We start from the raw sequence: 19957 nt of genomic DNA, 5'->3' as shown, positions 1-19957 counted from the left end.
GAACTCTCATTATTAAGGTTGTATCTAATTTTTTTTTAGTGTGGATTCTCATTTTTGGAAGGGATACACTCCTTATCTATAATATAATCCACTTAACATCATGCTCGATTAAGTTTTTAAATTTATTCATTATGCAACGCATCAATCATGGAAGAGGAAATTAGCTCTTGCTTGTGCTCATTTTTGAACCATAATTAGTAAAAAGATTACAAAACGTTGAGGAATTTCAAGTACATGTTACATACATATCCAAATCCAAGAATGTTTGAGGCATAAGGACATCAAATGCATATTTTAAATGTTTTTATTATTTAAAACAAAATATTTAATTTGTCATGAAAATGGCTACTGTAAATTAATGAGACTAGTAAGTGGTTCTGTAGTTTTTCTGAAGCTATTTTCAGTGAAGTATATAACTAGGCAAGTCATAGTAGCGGACTTCACAAGTGTATTAAAGAATTGCTTTTGTTTGTTATTAAATGGCTTTTAAGTTGTGTTAAAAACACCAGTTTGCCACTCTTGACTATTTTTCCACTCAATATAAGTACTTGAAATAAATGTACACATACTCTCTGAACATACTGTCTAAATATCTGTGTTGATGGCAGATCTAATTTTGCAGATATGATAGTGTATTTGAATGAAAACACAAGTTAAAATTTTATTTTGGGGAATATATTCAATTGTGGCAAAAACATAAATTCTATCTCAATAATATTGTCTGTTTTCCCATTCCAATTAACGTTCATGTTTTACAAAACATTTTTATTAATTACCCATACATAGCTAATGACCACTTGTTCCTTTGAGATGGTAGTAATGAATCACCTTCTTGAACCAGAATAGTTCATACATTGAAGGTACTTCCATAGAAAGCATAGAAACATAACAGTACAGAAACAGGCCTTTTGGCCCTTCTTGGCTGTGCTGAACCATTTTTCTGCCTAGTCCCACTGACCTGCACCTGGACCATATCCCTCCATACACCTCTCATCCATGTACCTGTCCAAGTTTTTCTTAAGTGTTAAAAGTGAGCCCACATTTACCGCTTTATCTGGCAGCTCATTCCACACTCCCACCACTCTCTGCAGGAAGAAGCCCCCATTAATGTTCCCTTTAAACTTTTCCCCCTTCACCCTTAACCCAAGTCCTCTGTTTTTTTTTCTCCCCTAGCCTCAGTGGAAAAAGCCTGCTTGCATTCACTCTATCTATACCCATCATAATTCTATATACCTCTGTCAAATCTCCCCTCATTCTTCTACGCTCCAGGGAATAAAGTCCTAACCTATTCAACCTTTCTCTGTAACTCAGTTTCTCAAGTCCCGGCAACATCCTTGTAAACCTTCTCTGCACTCTTTCAACCTTATTGATATCCTTCCTGTAATTAGGTGAACAAACCTGCAAACAATACTCCAAATTTGGCCTAACCAATGTCACCACAGCTGTTCACAATATATATTAATGATTTAGATGAGGGAATTAAAAGTAACATTAGTAAATTTGCCGATGATACAAAGCCGGGTGGCAGTGTGAAATGTGAGGAGGATGTTATGGGAATGCAGGGTGACTTGGATAGGCTGGGTGAGTGGGCAGAGGTTAACAACAGGAATTCTGCAGATGCTGGAAATTCAAGCAACACACATAAAAGTTGCTGGTGAACGCAGCAGGCCAGGCAGCATCTCTAGGAAGAGGTGCAGTCGACGTTTCAGGCTGAGACCCTTCGTCAGGACTAACTGAAGGAAGAGTGAGTAAGGGATTTGAAAATTGGAGAGGGAGATCCAAAATGATAGGAGAAGATAGGAGGGGGAGGGATGGAGCCAAGAGCTGGACAGGTGATAGGCAAAAGGGATATGAGAGGATCATGGGACAGGAGGTCCGGGAAGAAAGACAAGGGGGGGGGGGGGACCCAGAGGATGGGCAAGAGGTATATTCAGAGGGACAGAGGGAGAAAAAGGAGAGTGAGAGAAAGAATGTGTGTACAAAAATAAGTAACAGATGGGGTAAGAGGGGGAGGTGGGGCATTAGTGAAAGTTAGAGAAGTCGATGTTCATGCCATCAGGTTGGAGGCTACCCAGACGGAATATAAGGTGTTGTTCCTCCAACCTGAGTGTGGCTTCATCTTTACAGTAGAGGAGGCCGTGGATAGACATGTCAGAATGGGAATGGGATGTGGAATTAAAATGTGTGGCCACTGGGAGATCCTGTTTTCTCTGGCGGACAGTGCGTAGGTGTTCAGCAAAGCGGTCTCCCAGTCTGCGTCGGGTCTCGCCAATATATAAAAGGCCACATCGGGAGCACCGGACACAGTATATCACCCCAGCCGACTCACAGGTGAAGTGTTGCCTCACCTGGAAGGACTGTTTGGGGCCCTGAATGGTGGCAAGGGAGGAAGTGTAAGGGCATATGTAGCACTTGTTCCGCTTACACGGATAAGTGCCAGGACGGAGATCAGGAGGGAGATCAATGGGGAGGGATGGGGGGGGGACGAATGGACAAGGGAGTTGCATAGGGAGCGATCCCTGCGGAATATGGGGGGGGGGGGGGAGGGAAAGATGTGCTTAGTGGTGGGATCCCATCGGAGGTGGCAGTAGTTACGGAGAATAATATAATAATATGTTGGACCCGGAGGCTGGTGGGGTGGTAGGTGAGGACCAGGGGAACCCTATTCCTAGTGAGGTGGCAGGAGGATGGAGTGAGAGCAGATGTACGTGAAATGGGGGAGATGCGTTTAAGAGCAGAGTTGATAGTGGAGGAAGGGAAGCCCCTTTCTTTAAAAAAGGAAGACATCTCCCTCGTCCTAGAATGAAAAGCCTCATCCTGAGAGCAGATGCGGTGGAGACGGAGGAATTGCAAGAAGGGGATGGCATTTTTGCAAGAGACAGGGTGAGAAGAGGAATAGTCCAGATAGCTGTGAGAGTCAGTAGGCTTATAGTAGACATCAGCAGATAAGCTGTCTCCAGAGACAGAGACAGAAAGATCTAGAAAGGGGAGGGAAGTGTCGGAAATGGACCAGGTAAACTTGAGGGCAGGGTGAAAGTTGGAGGCAAAGTTAATAAAGTCAACGAGCTCTGCATGTGTGCAGGAAGTAGCGCCAATACAGTTGTTGATGTAGCGAAGGAAAAGTGGGGGACAGATACCAGAATAGGCACGGAACATAGATTGTTCCACAAAGCCAACAAAAAGGCAGGCATAGCTAGGACCCATACGGGTGCCCATAGCTACATCTTTAGTTTGGAGGAAGTGGGAGGAGCCAAAGGAGAAATTATTAAGAGTGAGGACTAATTCCGCTTGACGGAGCAGAGTGGTGGTAGAGGGGAACTGATTAGGTCTGGAATCCAAAAAGAAGCGTAGAGCTTTGAGACCTTCCTGATGGGGGATGGAAGTATATAGAGACTGGACATCCATGGTGAAAATAAAGCGGTGGGGGCCAGGGAACTTAAAATCATCAAAAAGTTTAAGAGCGTGAGAAGTGTCACGAACATAGGTAGGAAGGGATTGAACAAGGGGGGATAAAACCGTGTCGAGGTATGCAGAAACGAGTTCGGTGGGGCAGGAGCAAGCTGAGACAATAGGTCTGCCAGGACAGGCAGGTTTGTGGATCTTGGGTAGGAGGTAGAAACGGGAAGTGTGAGGTGTGGGAACTATAAGGTTGGTAGCAGTGGATGGGAGATCCCCTGAGCGGATAAAGTCGGTGATGGTGTGGGAGACAATGGCCTGGTGCTCCTTAGTGGGGTCATGATCGAGGGGTAAATAAAAGGAGGTATCCGCGAGTTGTCACTGTGCCTCGGCAAGGTAGAGGTCAGTACGCCAGACTACAACAGCACCCCTCTTATCAGCGGGTTTAATAATAAGGTTAGGATTAGTGCGGAGGGAGTGGAGAGCAGAGCGTTCCGAAGGAGTGAGGTTGGAATGGGGACAAGGTGCGGTGAAGTCGAGACGGTTGACGTACCGTCAGCAGTTAGCGATAAAGAGATCCAGAGCGGGGTGTCCATGAAGAAGAGGAGGGTTGAAGATGGGAGAAGGGGTCATCAGTGGGGGTGGAAGAGTCATCCACTTTGGTGGTAAGAATGGGAAGGCAGATTATTATCTAAATGGAGTCAAATTAGGAAAAGGGGAAGCACAACGAGATCTAGGTGTTCTTGTGCATCAGTCACTGAAATCAAGCGTGCAAGTACAGCAGGCACTGAAGAAAGCTAATGGCATGCTGGCCTTCATAACAAGGGGAATTGAGTATAAGAGCAAAGAGGTCCTTCTGCAGCTGTACAGGGCCCTGGTGAGACCACACCTGGAGTACTGTGTGCGGTTTTGGTCTCCAAATTTGAGGAAGGACATTCTTGCTATTGAGGGAGTGCAGCGTAGGTTCACAAGGTTAATTCCCAGGATGGCGGGACTGTCATATGTCGAAAGATTAGAGCAACTGGGCTTGTATACTCTGGAATTTAGAAGGCTGAGAAGGGATCTTGTTGAAACATATAAGATTATTAAGGGATTGGACACGCTGGAGGCAGGAAGCATGTTCCCGCTGATGGGTGAATCCAGAACCAGAGGCCACAGTTTAAGAATTAGGAGTAGGCCATTTAGAATGGAGTTGAGGAAAAACCCTTTCACCCAGAGAGTGGTGGATATATGGAATGCTCTGCCCCAGAAGGCTGTGGAGGCCAAGTCTCTGGATTCTTTCAAGAAAGAGATGGATAGAGCTCTTAAAGATAGCGGAATCAAGGGTTATGGGGATAAGGCAGGAACTGGATACTGATTGTGGATGATCAGCCATGATCACAGTGAATGGCGGTGCTGGCTCAAAGGGCCAAATGGCCTACTCCTGCACCTATTGTCTATTGTCTTATACAACCTCACCATAACATTCCAACTCTTACACTCAATACTTTGATTTATAAAGGCCAATGTACCAAAAGCTCTCTTTACGACCCTGTGACGCCACTTTTAGGGAATTTTGTATCTGTACTCCCAGATCCCTGTGTTCTACTGAGTTTATTGGGAGAGATTTGCAGGAGGTTAAGCCACCAAAAGATGAGATAATGATACTTTTCCAAGTCAGGATGGTGATTGATTTGGAGAGGAACATACAGGTCATTGTTTTTCCATGTGCAGTGAACCGCCTGAATACGTATGATAGGGTAAGAGTTCAAAGGACTGGGGGCCTGTACTGAAGAAGCCTTGCTGCAGTGCTATTGCCACTGAGTGTACCATTGACAGAGGAAATGAGAAACTTAGATAGAGAATAAATACCAATCAAAGAGTGTTTCTCAATTCTGAACAGTTTTATGTTTTCTTGGTTATTCATGCTACAGTCTTCTAGATAAGAATAACATATTAACTCACTATCTTGACCTGCCTGGTAGAATTTGAGAGGCTTTCCAGATTTAGGGATGAGATACAGAATGTCTCAGATTCTGGTCCTCGTTATTGAACAGCACTCTCTTTCTGCCCCTGGATTCTCCACACACAGGTTAGTACTGAATTTCCGGTGGCTGAGGAGAAACATTTCTTGTTGGGACTGTCCATTGTCTGGCTGTGTAGTGTGAATCCACCTGTATTTGAATATTATCCAGGGTTTGTTACCTCTGTTGAGGCTAGTATCATTATCTGACAAATGGAAATAAGTATAGTCATTAGTGGACTTCTTCAGTAATGTAGGAGGTGGGGAGACTGATAAAGTACTTGATGTTGTTAGTTTGTGCCTTCACAACTCCTCCTCAACCTCAACCTTCAAGTTCAAGTTTTTATCATCTGCAAATTTGGCAACAAAGCCATCTATTCTATCATCAAAATCATAGATAACAACATAAGATGAATTGGTCCCAACACCGACTCCTGCGGAACACCACTACTCTCTGGCCGCCAACCAGAAAAGGATCTTTTTATTCCCACTAACTGTCTCCTAGCAATCAGTCAATGCCCTAATCACGTCAGTAATTTTCCTGTAATACTATTTGCTAAGCAGCTTCATGAGTGGTACCTTGTCATAGACCTTCTGAAAGTCCTATTATACAATACCCACTGCATCCCCTTTATCTATTCTATGTGTAATCTCCTCAAAGAATTTTAACAAGTTAATCAGACAACTTTTTCCCTTAAGGAAACCACACTGACTTTGTTCTATCTTGTCCTGTGTCACCAAGTACTCCATAACCTCATCCTTAATAATTGACTCCAACATCTTCCCAACCACTGAGGTCAGGCTAACTGGTATATAATTTGTTTTTGGCTGCCTTCCTCCTTCCTTAAAGAGAAGGGTGACATTTGTAAGTTTCCAGTCCGCTGACACTATGACAGAGTCCTATGATTCTTAAAAATTCATTGTAAAATCCTCCACACTCTGTACCACTACCTCATTCAGAACCCTAGGGTGCAGATCATCTGGTCCAGGTGACTTATGTACCTTTAGGTCTTTCAGTTTTTTGAGCACATTCTCCCTTGTAATAGTAACTGCACTCACATCACTTCCCTCACACCCTTCAATATCTGGCATACTGCTTGTGTTTTCCACAGTGAAGACTGATGCAAAATACTCATTTAGTTGATCTACCTTCTCCTCGTCCCCTGTTATTATTTTTTCTGGCCTCATTTTCTAGTGGTCCTATATCCACTCTCATCTCTCTTTTATTTTTTACGTACTTGAATAAGCTTTTATTATCCACTTTGATATTGTTTACTAGCTTGCTTTCATATTTCATCTTTTCCCTCCTAATGATTCTTTCAGTTGCTCTCAGTAGAGTTTTAACAGCTTTCCAACCTTCTGTCTTCCACTAATTTTTGCTTTGTCATATGCCCTCTCCTTTGCTTTTACGTTAGCTTTGACTTCTGTTGTTAGCCGTGGTTGTACAGCCACTATGTACACACAGCACCTAAAATAATGTTAGCCATCGATCCTAGGGGATCGTGGGTCTGTGCCTCTGGTGGACTTTGTCCCCTCCCAGGCGTAAGCCTGGGCAGGAAGATTTGAAGAACCGGCTGTTGCCCATGCAGCGGGATCCCCCTCTCCACATCACTGATATAGTCCAAGGGAAGGGCAAAGGCCAATACAGCCTGGCACCAGTGTCATCGCAGAGGTTGCCAGTGTGAAGTTGTAAACAACATCAAACTGCCTTAGGGACTCCAGCTCCAGATTTCTTCCTCAGGGTTTACTCCTGAAGCCTTTCCCATGGGTGTTTATGGCCACAAGGCAGCGGAAGTTTAAAATCAGTGTTTTCGTTCTCCTAGGCTGACGAGCCCCACCCGCCCAAAGCAACTGGTTTTGAGGCACCAGTGGTTCGTCTTTGCCCCTTCTCTTGTCAATAGAAACAGTTTCGCTGGGCCTAGTAGCTAAGCCACACGTGAAGGCCAAGAGTTGGACTTGGTTGTCAGAGGCTGTAGCTCTACAAATTGACATAAAGTGTATTACAACATACAGTTAAATATACAACAGTTTAACACCAATATTGCTATCATAAATAATATTTGCTGAGAGGCAGCAGGGTGTTCATGAGTCTCACAGCCTAGAAGAAGAAGCTGCTGCCCAGCCTAACAGTTCTCATTCTGATGGTACCTCTGCCTGATGGTAGGAGGTCAAAGAGATTATGGGACAGATGGGGGGGGGTCTGTAACTCAGCACTTCTGGTGTGGTTCATGGAAGTGGGTGGGGGGGGATGCAGAGAGACCTCATTAATTCTCTCAGCCATCCTCACAACTCATTGCAGGGCCTTGCATCTCCCATGCCCGACGTTGACACAGGTGGTCAGGGCACTTTCAATGGAGCTCTGATAAACTGTGCTTAGAATGGGAGTGGGGAGCCTTGCTTGGCTCAGTCTCCTCAGGAAGTGGAGTGTTTTCTTGATGAAAGAGGTGGCGTTGAGGGACCATGATGTGTACTCCAAGAAACTTGATACTCTAAACTCTCTCCACAGAGGAGCTGTTGATGTGCTGTAATGAGTGGTCAGCTTTCTCTTTCCTGAAATCCACAGGCCTGTTCACGTTGAGACTCAGGTTCTTGTGTTTATAGCAACCCACAAGCTGTTCTACCTCCTCCCTGTATGCCGACTCATCATTGTTGTTGATGAGGCCAGCCACCGTTGTGTGATCAGTGAACTTAATGATATGGTTAGAGCTGGATCTAGCAATATAGTCGTGTGTTGGCAGCAGGTTGAGCATGCAGCCCTGGGGGTGGGGGAGGGTGCCCCTGCTCAGCATGATGGAGCAGGAGATCTTGGTGCCAGCATGGACTGTCTGTGGTCTCTCCATTAAGAAATCCCAAATATAGTTACAGAGGGACTCACCTCCATTCTTCTGCCTTCTCCCTTTAACCTTTGACACCCTGACTTATCAAGATCCTATCAATCTCCACTTTGACTCAAAGACTTAGCCTCCACAGCCATGTGTAGCAATGAATTCCACCCAGAGCCATCAACCATGATTGACATGTTAACCCTTTCATTCCTGGAACCATTCTTGCAAACCTCCTCTGATGCTCTCCAATGCCATCACATTTTTTCTTTGGTAAAAAGCCCAAAACTACTCATAATACGTCAGGTGTAGTCTGAACAATGCTTTATAAAGCCTCAGCATTACATTCTTCCTCTTCTAGTCTTCTCGAAATGAATGGTAACATTGCATTTGCTGTCCTTACTACTGACTCAATGTGCTAGTAAACCTTTAGGGAATCCTGAAGAAGGACTCCCAAGTCTATTTGCACCTCAAATTTATGATTTTTCCCTGTTTTAAAACTTTCTATACTTTTTTTCCTTCCACCAAAGTGCACAATCATACAGTTCCCTACACTATATTCCATTTGCCACTTCTTTGCCCATTCTCCCAATCTATCTAAGCCCTTCTGCAGATTCCCTGCTTTCTCAACACTATCTGCCCCTCCATCTATCATCTGGTCACAATGCCATCAATTCCATCATCCAAATCCTTTGCATATAACATGAAAAGAAGTAGTCCCTAGGCTAACCCCTGCGGAACACCACTAGTCACTGGCAGCCAACAAGATAAAAGCCCCCTTTATTCCTACTCTTTGCCTCCTGCCAGTCAGCCAATCTTCTATCCATGCTAGTATCTTTTCTGTAATACCATGGGCTCTTGTCTTGTTAAGCAGCCTCATGAGCAGCATCTTGTCAAAGGCCTTCTAAAAATCCAAGTAAGCAACGTCCATTGACTCTCCTTTGTCTTCTGCCAGTTATTTCCTCAAAGAACGCTTGACAGATTTGTCAGGCAAGATTTCCTCTGGAGAAACCATGTTGACTTTATTACATCCCTCCAGGCTTTGCTATGAATTGCTATGAAATAGCAAATAATAATAATAGGTCTGAAAGTATCAATGAGTTCAAGGATCTTGCTTCCATATGAGTGCAAGTGAGACGGAGATGTATAGTGTAGCCCAAGGATTTCTAATTTTTCTGTCAATATTGCATTGCTTCATGAAATTTTTTTTAGAAAAATAAACAGGGTCGTTAATATGCATGGAAAGTGTGAATTTGCTGTACTGATGTCATAGTATGAATTGGAGATGAGTATACAAAATTTAATATAACGCACAGCACAAACACAAGCTCTGGAGAGCTGTCCATTCTATAATTCCCTCAAACTTCAATAAATCTTATCAGCATAATACTATGCCCCTTTCTTCCTCAGATTCTATTCCATATTGCCATTAAAATGATTCAGTATTTCTACCTCAATTACTCCCTTTGGTACCAGGTTTTGCATTCTCACCACAGGAAGTAAGGTTTCTGCTGAATTTCCGATTTGATAACTCTGTGACTATCTTATTTTGATGAGTACACAGGAGACTGCAGATGCAAAAAAAAACAAGTAATATATTGAGTCAAGACCCTGCAGTACAACTGATGCAGGCTCTTGACATAAAGCATCAATTTTCTTTTTGTCTCCACAAATGCTGCTTGACCCACTGAGTTGTTCCAGTAATTTGTTTTTGCTTCTGTTGATGGGCTCTTTCCTCACCAGTGAAAGAGTCAATAATATAAGTAATGATAAAAGCTCCAAGACACTACCTCTCAACCTTCTATTTTCATTCACCAATCTTAATAGCCTCATATTTCTGATACTGTCTTTCCAAGATACTGTTTCTGCCATTATTGATGCATTTAAGTTTCATCTTAGTTCCGTGCACTTTCAATATTTAGAAATCGTATCTGTCTGAAATTCTCAAACTTTGAAGTTTTGAGACAGCATCCATTGCCACAGTGAAGTAAATACAAAGCATATATGACATCCTATATAAAAAAAAAACCTCATCATTGCACTCCTGAATGGCCAACTATTGGTCAGACTGTTACTTTCTGACCAAAGAAAATAGCACCTTGTTACCAAGACCTCTAACCATTCTTCAAAATTCCAAAACAAATATTCCATTCTGCTCAGTCTTTCTACAGTGAAAGCACTCTCCTGCCAAGACTATTAGTTGCACCTTCTCCCAGGAGGATCAAAAGTGTTCACTTTGCTCCAAACTTTGATTTACCAACATCCTGCAAGATTGAGAAAGTTTTCTTTATTCTTGTACACCAACCCATCTGCAATAAATGCTAACATATCATTTCCCTTTATAATTGCATGTTTTGGAGCAAGTTAACTGATTATTTGTGTGGAAAGGCACTCAAATCACCTCCAACACCCCATTCACTGCTTTCTAATCTTGTTTTTGAACTTCAGTTTTCTTGTCATCCTACAAAATTAAGTAATTGCATATTTCCCTAAATTAAGCTCCAACTGTCTTCATCTTGTTTGATCACTTTAACTGCTCTGCATCGCTGTATCTAGAGTAGTTATTAGCCACACAAACATCAAATTTACTGTAATCTTTGTTGTCAAGCCATCACTTTAGAACTGAAAATGTATTATTCCAAATGGACTTTCTTTCACTCCATATGTAAAACACTGGAAGAACTGTTTATGTCAAATTTACATTTTATTTTCTTTTTTTCAACCATATACTAATCCTAATTGGATCTCTGTAATTATCTTTACACACATGACCTGACATTTTGTTTACTTCACCCTCCTTCATTATCCTTCTTGTCTCTATCTTCCAGCTTTTTAAGTCTCGTTGGCTCAGAAGACACCTGCCAGAATCATTAAGGTCCAGCGTGTCCTGTTTCCTTCCATGTGCTGTAGGCAGTTCACATGTTTTGTGGACAAATATTTTTGAGCTGACAAGTTAGGGGCCAATATCAGTTGATGTTGTTTAATACAGAGTAATACAACAACTCTAACTCAGTATTCAATAACCTGATTCAAGGTTTTAAGTTACTAATTTTGTCTGACTCCTAAATATCAAATATTGTTTGCCAATTTATGGGGCTTGCACTGCAATGAAATGTCTTTCCTTTGTTGAAAATGTTACCTGACTTTCCAGATCACTCTCACAGGCTTAAACAGATTGCAAACAATCTTGGCTTCTTTTATGTCTTTGAGACAAGCAAATGACCTCAAATAATCTGCATCAATGCCCATCCACTGTAATCTAAATAACATCACCCTTGTCACAGTGCATCTTCTGCTGAAATCCTGAGCACTCTTATTTCTCATCAAGGGTGGTGTTTTGTTGAGTTTTCATGCCATTATTTGAACCTCATTCAAAACTTTTCTCATTACCATCCAGAAAAGCAGTACAGAAGCAGGCTCTATAGCCCATCAAGTTAATGCTTAGCAGCAAGCGCCCATTTACTTTAATCCTACTCTGTTCCTATATTACTGTGCCCTACTGTGGGGTGGCACAGTAGTGTGGCGGTTAGCACAACACTTTACAGTTCCAGTGACCACAGGTTCAATACCCACCGCTCTCTGTAAGAAGTAGGCACATTCTCCCCATGACCACGTGAGTTTCCACCAGGTGCTCTGGCCTCCTCCCACAGTCCAAACATTGGTAGTGTTATGTACCCCGTAACGGGTTTACAGAACCAGCAGAAATGGAACACACCTGGAGTCTGGTATTGCTGTTAACAGAAGCTATTTTATTAGTAACTACGTAATAGTACTATAAAACCAGGTAAATCAAACAGGTTAGCAGAACTTATGCATATACAGGTGTGTAAATATAAAACCCAAACTTCTTCAAGCTTAGGTGGTAAGGGATACAGTCTTACGATGGAATGTAAGCTAGTTCAGTTCAACGCTCAGAATAATTAATGAGAGATATTTGTAATCCAAAAGGCGAATGTTGTGAGAAGGCAAGTACGCTGATATTCCACAGATTCCACGACAGCAATACAAGATAACAATAGTAGTAGGTTTTATCTCCGAAGTTGCTCCACTCCACACACGAAATATCACCGACAGTGATCTTCAACGAAGATCCTTTCAACACAAGCGGTACCACACCTGAATTCAGCTATCGGACAACTCAAAGGGGTGGCCACAGGGTACTCCAACAGAATCCACATATGGATTATCACCAACAGTAGTCTATCACTGAGGTACCATCTTCAAGTGGTAAAACTACCAATACAGGCAAGGATTATCACACAGAGGTAGTTTCCATACAAGGTTTACCCCAAACACACAACTGTGATAGCCACTTATCCAGTTCCACGACATAAAAAATAACTCCAACAGCGATTTGTCACAGGGGTGCATTTCTTCAGTGAACTACCACACCCAAACAAGGGTAACACAAAAGTGGTATTCACAGAAGTACTCCCCTCACCAGAGAACCCACTCCTGTGGATTAACTAAGTGACATTTACACTTTCGTAGTCAAATGGAAACAAACTCACCCTCACGGGCTACTTAGAGAGAGAGTCCAAACAGTGATCTCTTTGTCACTAGGTTCCTTCTGTTTCAAGCCTAACTCTTCTCTCTTCTCTTCCTGCAAACTTGTTCTAGTTGCAGAAAACTTGGGAGAGTCATTTATCAATACTCAGGATGGATCTCAACTCACCCCTTTTGGGCTACTGAAAGTTTAAACCAGCGACCGACTTACTGGTGTCTTCCATTGACCGAATCCATCTTGACTCTGAGCATGTGTTTCTCTGTGTCTGTAACTGTCCTTGTAAAAAGTAAACATGCTGCAGAGAAATCATAAACACCATCTTCGAGGCAGGCTTCGTCCCTCTCTCTCTGTAACAGCTCAAACAGTGTCCAATAGTCAATCTCATTCTCCCGACGTTTTAAAGTGACAGTCCGCAGAAAATATGAACCTAGGGGTACATAACAGTAGGTTAACTGTCACTGTAAATTGTCCTGTGATTATACTAGGATTAAATCGGGAGCTTGATAGGTGGTGTGGCTCGAGGGGCCAGAAGGGTCTATTCTATGCCGTATGTCAATAAATTAAAAAATAAAATTACCATCAACTTTCCCCAGAAATATTCATCAATACTCCAGGGAACATTTACAGTGGTCAATTAAATTAGACCCAGCACGCTGTTTGGATGTGGAAGGAAACCCCTGGGTTCACATGAGAATGAATAAACTCCACCAACATCACTGGAGATAAGGATCAAATCTGGGTGGCCAGAGTTCTGACTTAGTAACCATCTCTCATAATCATAGGTTGGCATTGTCCATTGTGGTTCATTTTCTAGTCCTCTGGCCTTTGAATCAAGACTCTTCGCAGTTCAAGCAACACACATCAAAGTTGCTGGTGAACGCAGCAGGCCAGGCAGCATCTCTAGGAAGAGGTACAGTCGACGTTTCGGGCCGAGACCCTTCGTCAGGACGAAGGGTCTCGGCCCGAAACATCAACTGTACCTCTTCCTAGAGATGCTGCCTGGCCTGTTGCACAACTTTGATGTGTGTTGCTTGAATTTCCAGCATCTGCAGAATTCCTCGTGTTTATGTCTTTGCAGTTCAACCTCAGTGCTAATGTCTAAGCCAACACTTCAGTGCAGTGCCAAAGGCTGTTTTGCTTTGAGTGTGACATCAAACAGAAGATCAGACTATTCTCTCAGAGAGATATAAATGATCTCCAAAATTTTAGACAAAATCTTTGTATTCATATCTGTAAGAGGTTATCTGAACATTTCTGTGTTGTGCAGCTTGTGGTCACAGATTGACTATCACGTTTCTTGGTCTAAGACAAAAGGTCAGACCAGCAAAGGCCTAGCCTACTGCATGTATTTGTTTCCTGTGGGCCCTGTCCACCTGAACTTATGTTCGTAGCTGCCGAAGGTGAAACAAGGTGATTTTCTCAATCAGAGGGATATCCTGGGTTGCGGAGCAGGCTTGACTGGCAGGTAGGCCTGGACTGCAGCCTTTGATGGCTTCCAGCTGTCAGAGGCGTTTGAACAATTCTGAGATGACACAGTTAAATTAAAACATTGCAAATAGATATAAATAATTTAAAAATATGAAAAATAAACATTGTTTGTGTAAACACTGTATTAAAATACGAACAACTAATTTAAAGGATCAAAACAGGACATATTATATGAAATATAATCCATTAATCAGAATGACTGGGCGAAATGTATCCTGGACAATGCAGCATAGTACCTAACTGTGCAAAGAGACAGACTGAAGTGTAAAGTGGTTTTGTAAGTTAAAGACATCAATGCCAAAAGGGAAATAGCATCATAGTGAAAAAAGAAAATAAGGAAATCAATGTTCAGTTAATAAACAAGCATATTTTGAGGTTTACAAAATTGTGAGGGGTATAGACAGAATAAATGTGAATAGGCTCTTTCCACTTAGATCAGGAGAGATAAATATGAAAGGACATGGCTTTAGGGTGAAAGGGGAAAGGTTTAGGGGGAACTTCACTCAGAGTGGTGGGAGTGTGGAACGAGCTGTCATCTGACGTGGTAAATGCGGGCTCACTCTTAAGTTTTAAGAATAAATTGGATAGGTACATGGATGGGAGAGGTCTGAAGGGTTATGGATTGGATGTAGGTCAATGGGACTAGCGGAATAATGTTTCAGCACAGACTAGAAGGGCCAAATGGCCTGTTTTCTGTGCTGTAGTGTTCTATGGTTCTATGGTTCAATATCTGTACCTGTTTTTTTATTTCAAAAGCTAGGTCAACCCAATAGAAGAAAATAGGTTTTGCCTTTGATACCATCATCCATCCTAACACTAAAAAGGAGTAAGTGGTATTTGAAGAATGCACATTTTTTTTCTGTTAAAAAACCTCAGTATTCAAATACTGGACTATGGAATTCCAAGCTGCAGCTAAGCAAATTTGGGGTGTATGACACACCCCAGGAGTACTTACTTGGCCATCAAGCATTTTAAAACGCATTCAGCTTATGAAATGTACCATATAAATATATAAATTTATAATTCCTTATTGTGCTCAAATATGTTAAGAATCCCATTAAGATCATAAGACCATAGGTTTCCTCCCTCATTCGAAGGATGTACGGGTTGATAGACCAATTGGTCATTGTAAATTATCCCGTAATTAGGTCAGGGTTAGTTGGGGGTTTCTGGGTTGTGCAGCTCGAATGCCTGGCAGGGGAATATTCTGTGCTGTATCTCAATAAATAAATAAATACGAGTAGAATTAAGCTGATTTTTAACCCTCACAACCTCATGCTCCTTCCTCCTCCTCCTCCGAACCCTTGACACTCTTATTGATTAAGAACCTCCACTTTAAATATACCCAATAACTTGGCCTCCACAGCTGTACATGACAATAATTCTACAGATTCACTACCCTCTGACTGACGAAATTCCTACTCATCTCTGTTCCAAAGGGACATCCTTGTATTCTGAGGCTGCACCATCTGGTCCTAAACTGCCCCACTGTAGAAAACACCCTCTCTACATTCACTGTATCTAGACCTTCCAATATTCGATAGGTTTCAATGAAATCGCCCCTCATTCAACTAAACGCCAATGAGAACAGGCCATCAAACATCCCTCATATGTTAACCTTGTCCTTCCAGGGATCATTCTCATGAACCTCGTTTCTTAAGTAAGGGGCCCAAAACTACTCACAATACTCCAAGTGTGGTCTGATCAATGCATTATAAAGCCTCAGCATTATACTCTTGCATTTATAGTATAGTCCTCTCGAAATGAATGCTAACATTGCCTTCCTTACTATCAACTCATCCTGCAACCTAACCTTCAGGGAATTCTGCATGCAGACTCTCAAGCCTCGTTGTGCCTCTGATTTCTGTACTTTATTTGAAAGTAGTCTATGCTTTTATTCCTTCCAGTAAGGTGAATGGCCATACTGTCCCTGACGCTGTATTCCGTCTGCCACTTCTTTGCCTTTTCTCCTAATCTGTCTTAAAACCTTCTGCAGCCCCCCTGCTTCTTCAACACTACCTGCCCTTCCACCTATCTTCACATCATCCTCAAACTTGGCAACAAAACCATCACTTCTATCATCCAAATCATTGAGATAAAATGTGAAAATAAGCAGTCCCAACACCTACCACCGTGGAACACCACTAGTCATCAGCAGCAACCAAAAAAGGCCCTCTTTATTCCAACACTTTGCCTCCTGCCAGTCCGCCAATCATATACCATTCAAGTATCTTTCCTGTAATACCATGGGATCTTATTTTGTTGAGCAGCCTCATGTGCGGCATCTTGTCAAAGACCTTCTGAAATCCAAGTAAACAACATGCATTGACACCCCTTTATAAATCCTGCCTGTTATTTCCTCAAAAAATTCCATCAGGTTTGTCTTTCAAGATTTCCCCTTAAGGAAATTATTCTGACTTTGGCCTACTTTTTCATGTTTCTCCAAGAACCATGAAATAATAGAGTCCAAATTACTGAAGTCAGTCTAATTGGCCTACCTGGGACGAGCTGCAGTAGCCGGATCTCTGGCACTGAGTCTGGCTCTGCAGTGCAGAAGGGAGGGGGGAGAAAGAGGAGAGTGGTAGTAATAGGAGACTCGATAGTTAGAGGTGCAGATAGAAGGTTCTGTGGTCGTGACAGAGAATCCAGGATGGTTTGTTGCCTCCCAGGTGCCAGGGTCAAGGATGTCTCTGATCGATTGCATGACATTCTGAAGTGGGAGGGTAATCAGCCAGATGTCGTGGTGCACATCGGTACCAATGACATAGCAAGGAAGAGTGAAGAGGTCCTGGACGGTGAGTATAGAGAGCTTGGTAGGAAGTTGAAAAGCAGGAGCTCAAGGGTGGTAATCTCAGGATTGCTACCTGTGCTAGGTGCCAGTGAGGGTAGGAATAGGATGCTCTGGAGGAGGAACAAGTAGCTGAGGAACTGGTGTAGGGGGCAGGGTTTCAGATTTCAGGATCATTGGGACCTCTTCTGGGGCAGGTGGGACCTCTACAAGAGAGACAGGTACATTTGAACCACAGGGGGACCAATATCCTTTCAGGGAGGTTTGTTAGTGCTATTGGGGAGGCTTTAAACTAGATTTGCAGGGGGATGGGAACCAGAGTGCCAGAGCTGACAGTGTGGCTGGGGTGAAAATAAATGATGTTGAAAGTTTAAGCAAATCCGCTGATAGAAAGGTTGTGAGTGGTGGTAAAAATCTTCTGAAGTGTATATATTTCAATGGTAGGAGTATTGCGGGGAAGGCGGATGAGTTGAGGGCGTGGATTGACACGTGGAATTATGATGTTGTAGCAATTAGTGAAACTTGGCTACAGGAGGGGCAGGACTGGCAGCTTAATATTCCAGGGTTCCGATGTTTCAGATGTGATCGAGGCAGAGGAATGAAAGGTGGGGGAGTAGCATTGCTTGTTAGGGAAAATATTACAGCAGTGCTCAGGCAGGACAGATTAGAGGGCTTGTCTACTGAGTCCTTATGGGTGGAGCTGAGAAACAGGAAAGGTATGGCCACATTAGTGGGATTGTATTACAGACCACCCAATAGTCAACGAGACTTGGAAGAGCAAATCTGCAGAGAGATAGCAGGCAACTGCAGGAAACATAAAGTTGTGGTGGTAGGGGATTTTAATTTTCCATACATTGATTGGGACTCCCATACTGTTAGGGGTCTAGATGGTTTAGAGTTTGTAAAATGTGTTCAGGAAAGTTTTCTAAATCAATATATAGAGGGACCAACTAGAGGGGATGCAATATTGGATCTCCTGTTAGGTAACGAATTAGGGCAAGTGACAGAAGTCTGTGTAGGGAGCACTTTGGTTCCAGTGATCATAACACCATTAGTTTCAATTTGATCATGGACAAGGATAGATCTGGTCCTAGGGTTGAGGTTCTGAACTGGAAGAAGGCCAAATTTGAAGAAATGAGAAAGGATCTAAAAAGCGTGGATTGGGACAGGTTGTTCTCTGGCAAAGATGAGATTGGTAGGTGGGAAGCCTTCAAAGGGGAAATTTTGAGAGTGCAGAGTTTGTATGTTCCTGTCAGGATTAAAGGCAAATTGAATAGGAATAAGGAACCTTGGTTCTCAAGGGATATTGCAACTCTGATAAAGAAGAAGAGGGAGTTGTATGAAATGTATAGGAAACAGGGGGTAAATCAGGTGCTTGAGGAGTATAAGAAGTACAAGAAAATACTTAAGAAAGAAATCAGGAGGGCTAAAAGAAGACATGAGGTTGCCTTGGCAGTCAAGGTGAAGGATAATCCAAAGAGCTTTTACAAGTATATTAAGAGCAAAAGGATTGTAAGGGATAAAATTGGTCCTCTTGAAGATCAGAGTGGTCGGCTTTGTGCGGAACCAAAGGAAATGGGGGAGATCTTAAATAGGTTTTTTTGCGTCTGTATTTACTAAGGAAGCTGGCATGAAATCCATGGAATTGAGGGAATCAAATAGTGAGACCATGGAAACTGTACAGATTGAAAAGGAGGAGGTGCTTGCTGTCTTGAGGAAAATTAAAGTGGATAAATCCCCGGGACCTGACAGAGTGTTCCCTTGGACCTTGAAGGAGACTAGTGTTGAAATTGCAGGGGCCCTAGCAGAAATATTTATCGCTGTCTACGGGTGAAGTGCCGGAGGATTGGAGAGTGGCTCATGTTGTTCCGTTGTTTAAAAAAGGATCGAAAAGTAATCCGGGAAATTATAGGCCGGTGAGTTTAACGTCAGTAGTAGGTAAGTTATTGGAGGGAGTACTAAGAGACAGAATCTACAAGCATTTGGATAGACAGGGACTTATTAGGGAGAGTCAACATGGCTTTGTGTGTGGTAGGTCATGTTTGACCAATCTGTTGGAGTTTTTCGAGGAGGTTACCAGGAAAGTGGATGAAGGGAAGGCAGTGGATATTGTCTACATGGACTTCAGTAAGGCCTTTGACAAGGTCCCGCATAGGAGGTTAGTTAGGAAAATACAGTCGCTAGGTATACATGGAGAGGTGGTAAATTGGATTAGACATTGGCTCGATGGAAGAAGCCAGAGAGTGGTGGTAGAGAATTGCTTCTCTGAGTGGAGGCCTGTGACTAGTGGTGTGCCACAGGGATCAGTGCTGGGTCCATTGTTATTTGTCATCTATATCAATGATCTAGATGATAATGTGGTAAATTGGATCAGCAAGTTTGCTGATGATACAAAGATTGGAGGTGTAGTAGACAGTGAGGAAGGTTTTCAGAGCCTGCAGAGGGACTTGGACCATCTGGAAAAATGGGCTGAAAAATGGCAGATGGAGTTTAATACTGACAAGTGTGAGGTATTGCACGTTGGAAGGACAAACCAACGTAGAACATACAGGGTAAATGGTAAGGCACTGAGGAGTGCAGTGGAACAGAGGGATCTGGGAATACAGATACAAAATTCCCTAAAAGTGTCGTCACAGGTAGATAGGGTCGTAAAGAGAGCTTTTGGTACATTGGCCTTTATTAATCGAAGTATTGAGTATAAGAGCTGGAATGTTATGATGTGGTTGTATAAGGCATTGGTGAGGGTGAATCTGGAGTATTGTGTTCAGTTTTGGTCACCAAATTACAGGAAGGATATAAATAAGGTTGAAAGAGTGCAGAGAAGGTTTACAAGGATGTTGCCGGGACTTGAGAAACTCAGTTACAGAGAAAGGTTGAATAGGTTAGGACTTTATTCCCTGGAGTGTAGAAGAATGAGGGGAGATTTGATAGAGGTATATAATATTATGATGGGT

The sequence above is a fragment of the Mobula birostris genome, chromosome 5 (genome assembly GCF_030028105.1).
Source record: "Mobula birostris isolate sMobBir1 chromosome 5, sMobBir1.hap1, whole genome shotgun sequence".
Taxonomy (NCBI): domain Eukaryota; kingdom Metazoa; phylum Chordata; class Chondrichthyes; order Myliobatiformes; family Myliobatidae; genus Mobula; species Mobula birostris.
The sequence above is the reverse complement of the archived record's forward strand: the minus strand, read 5'-3'. Positions refer to the sequence as shown.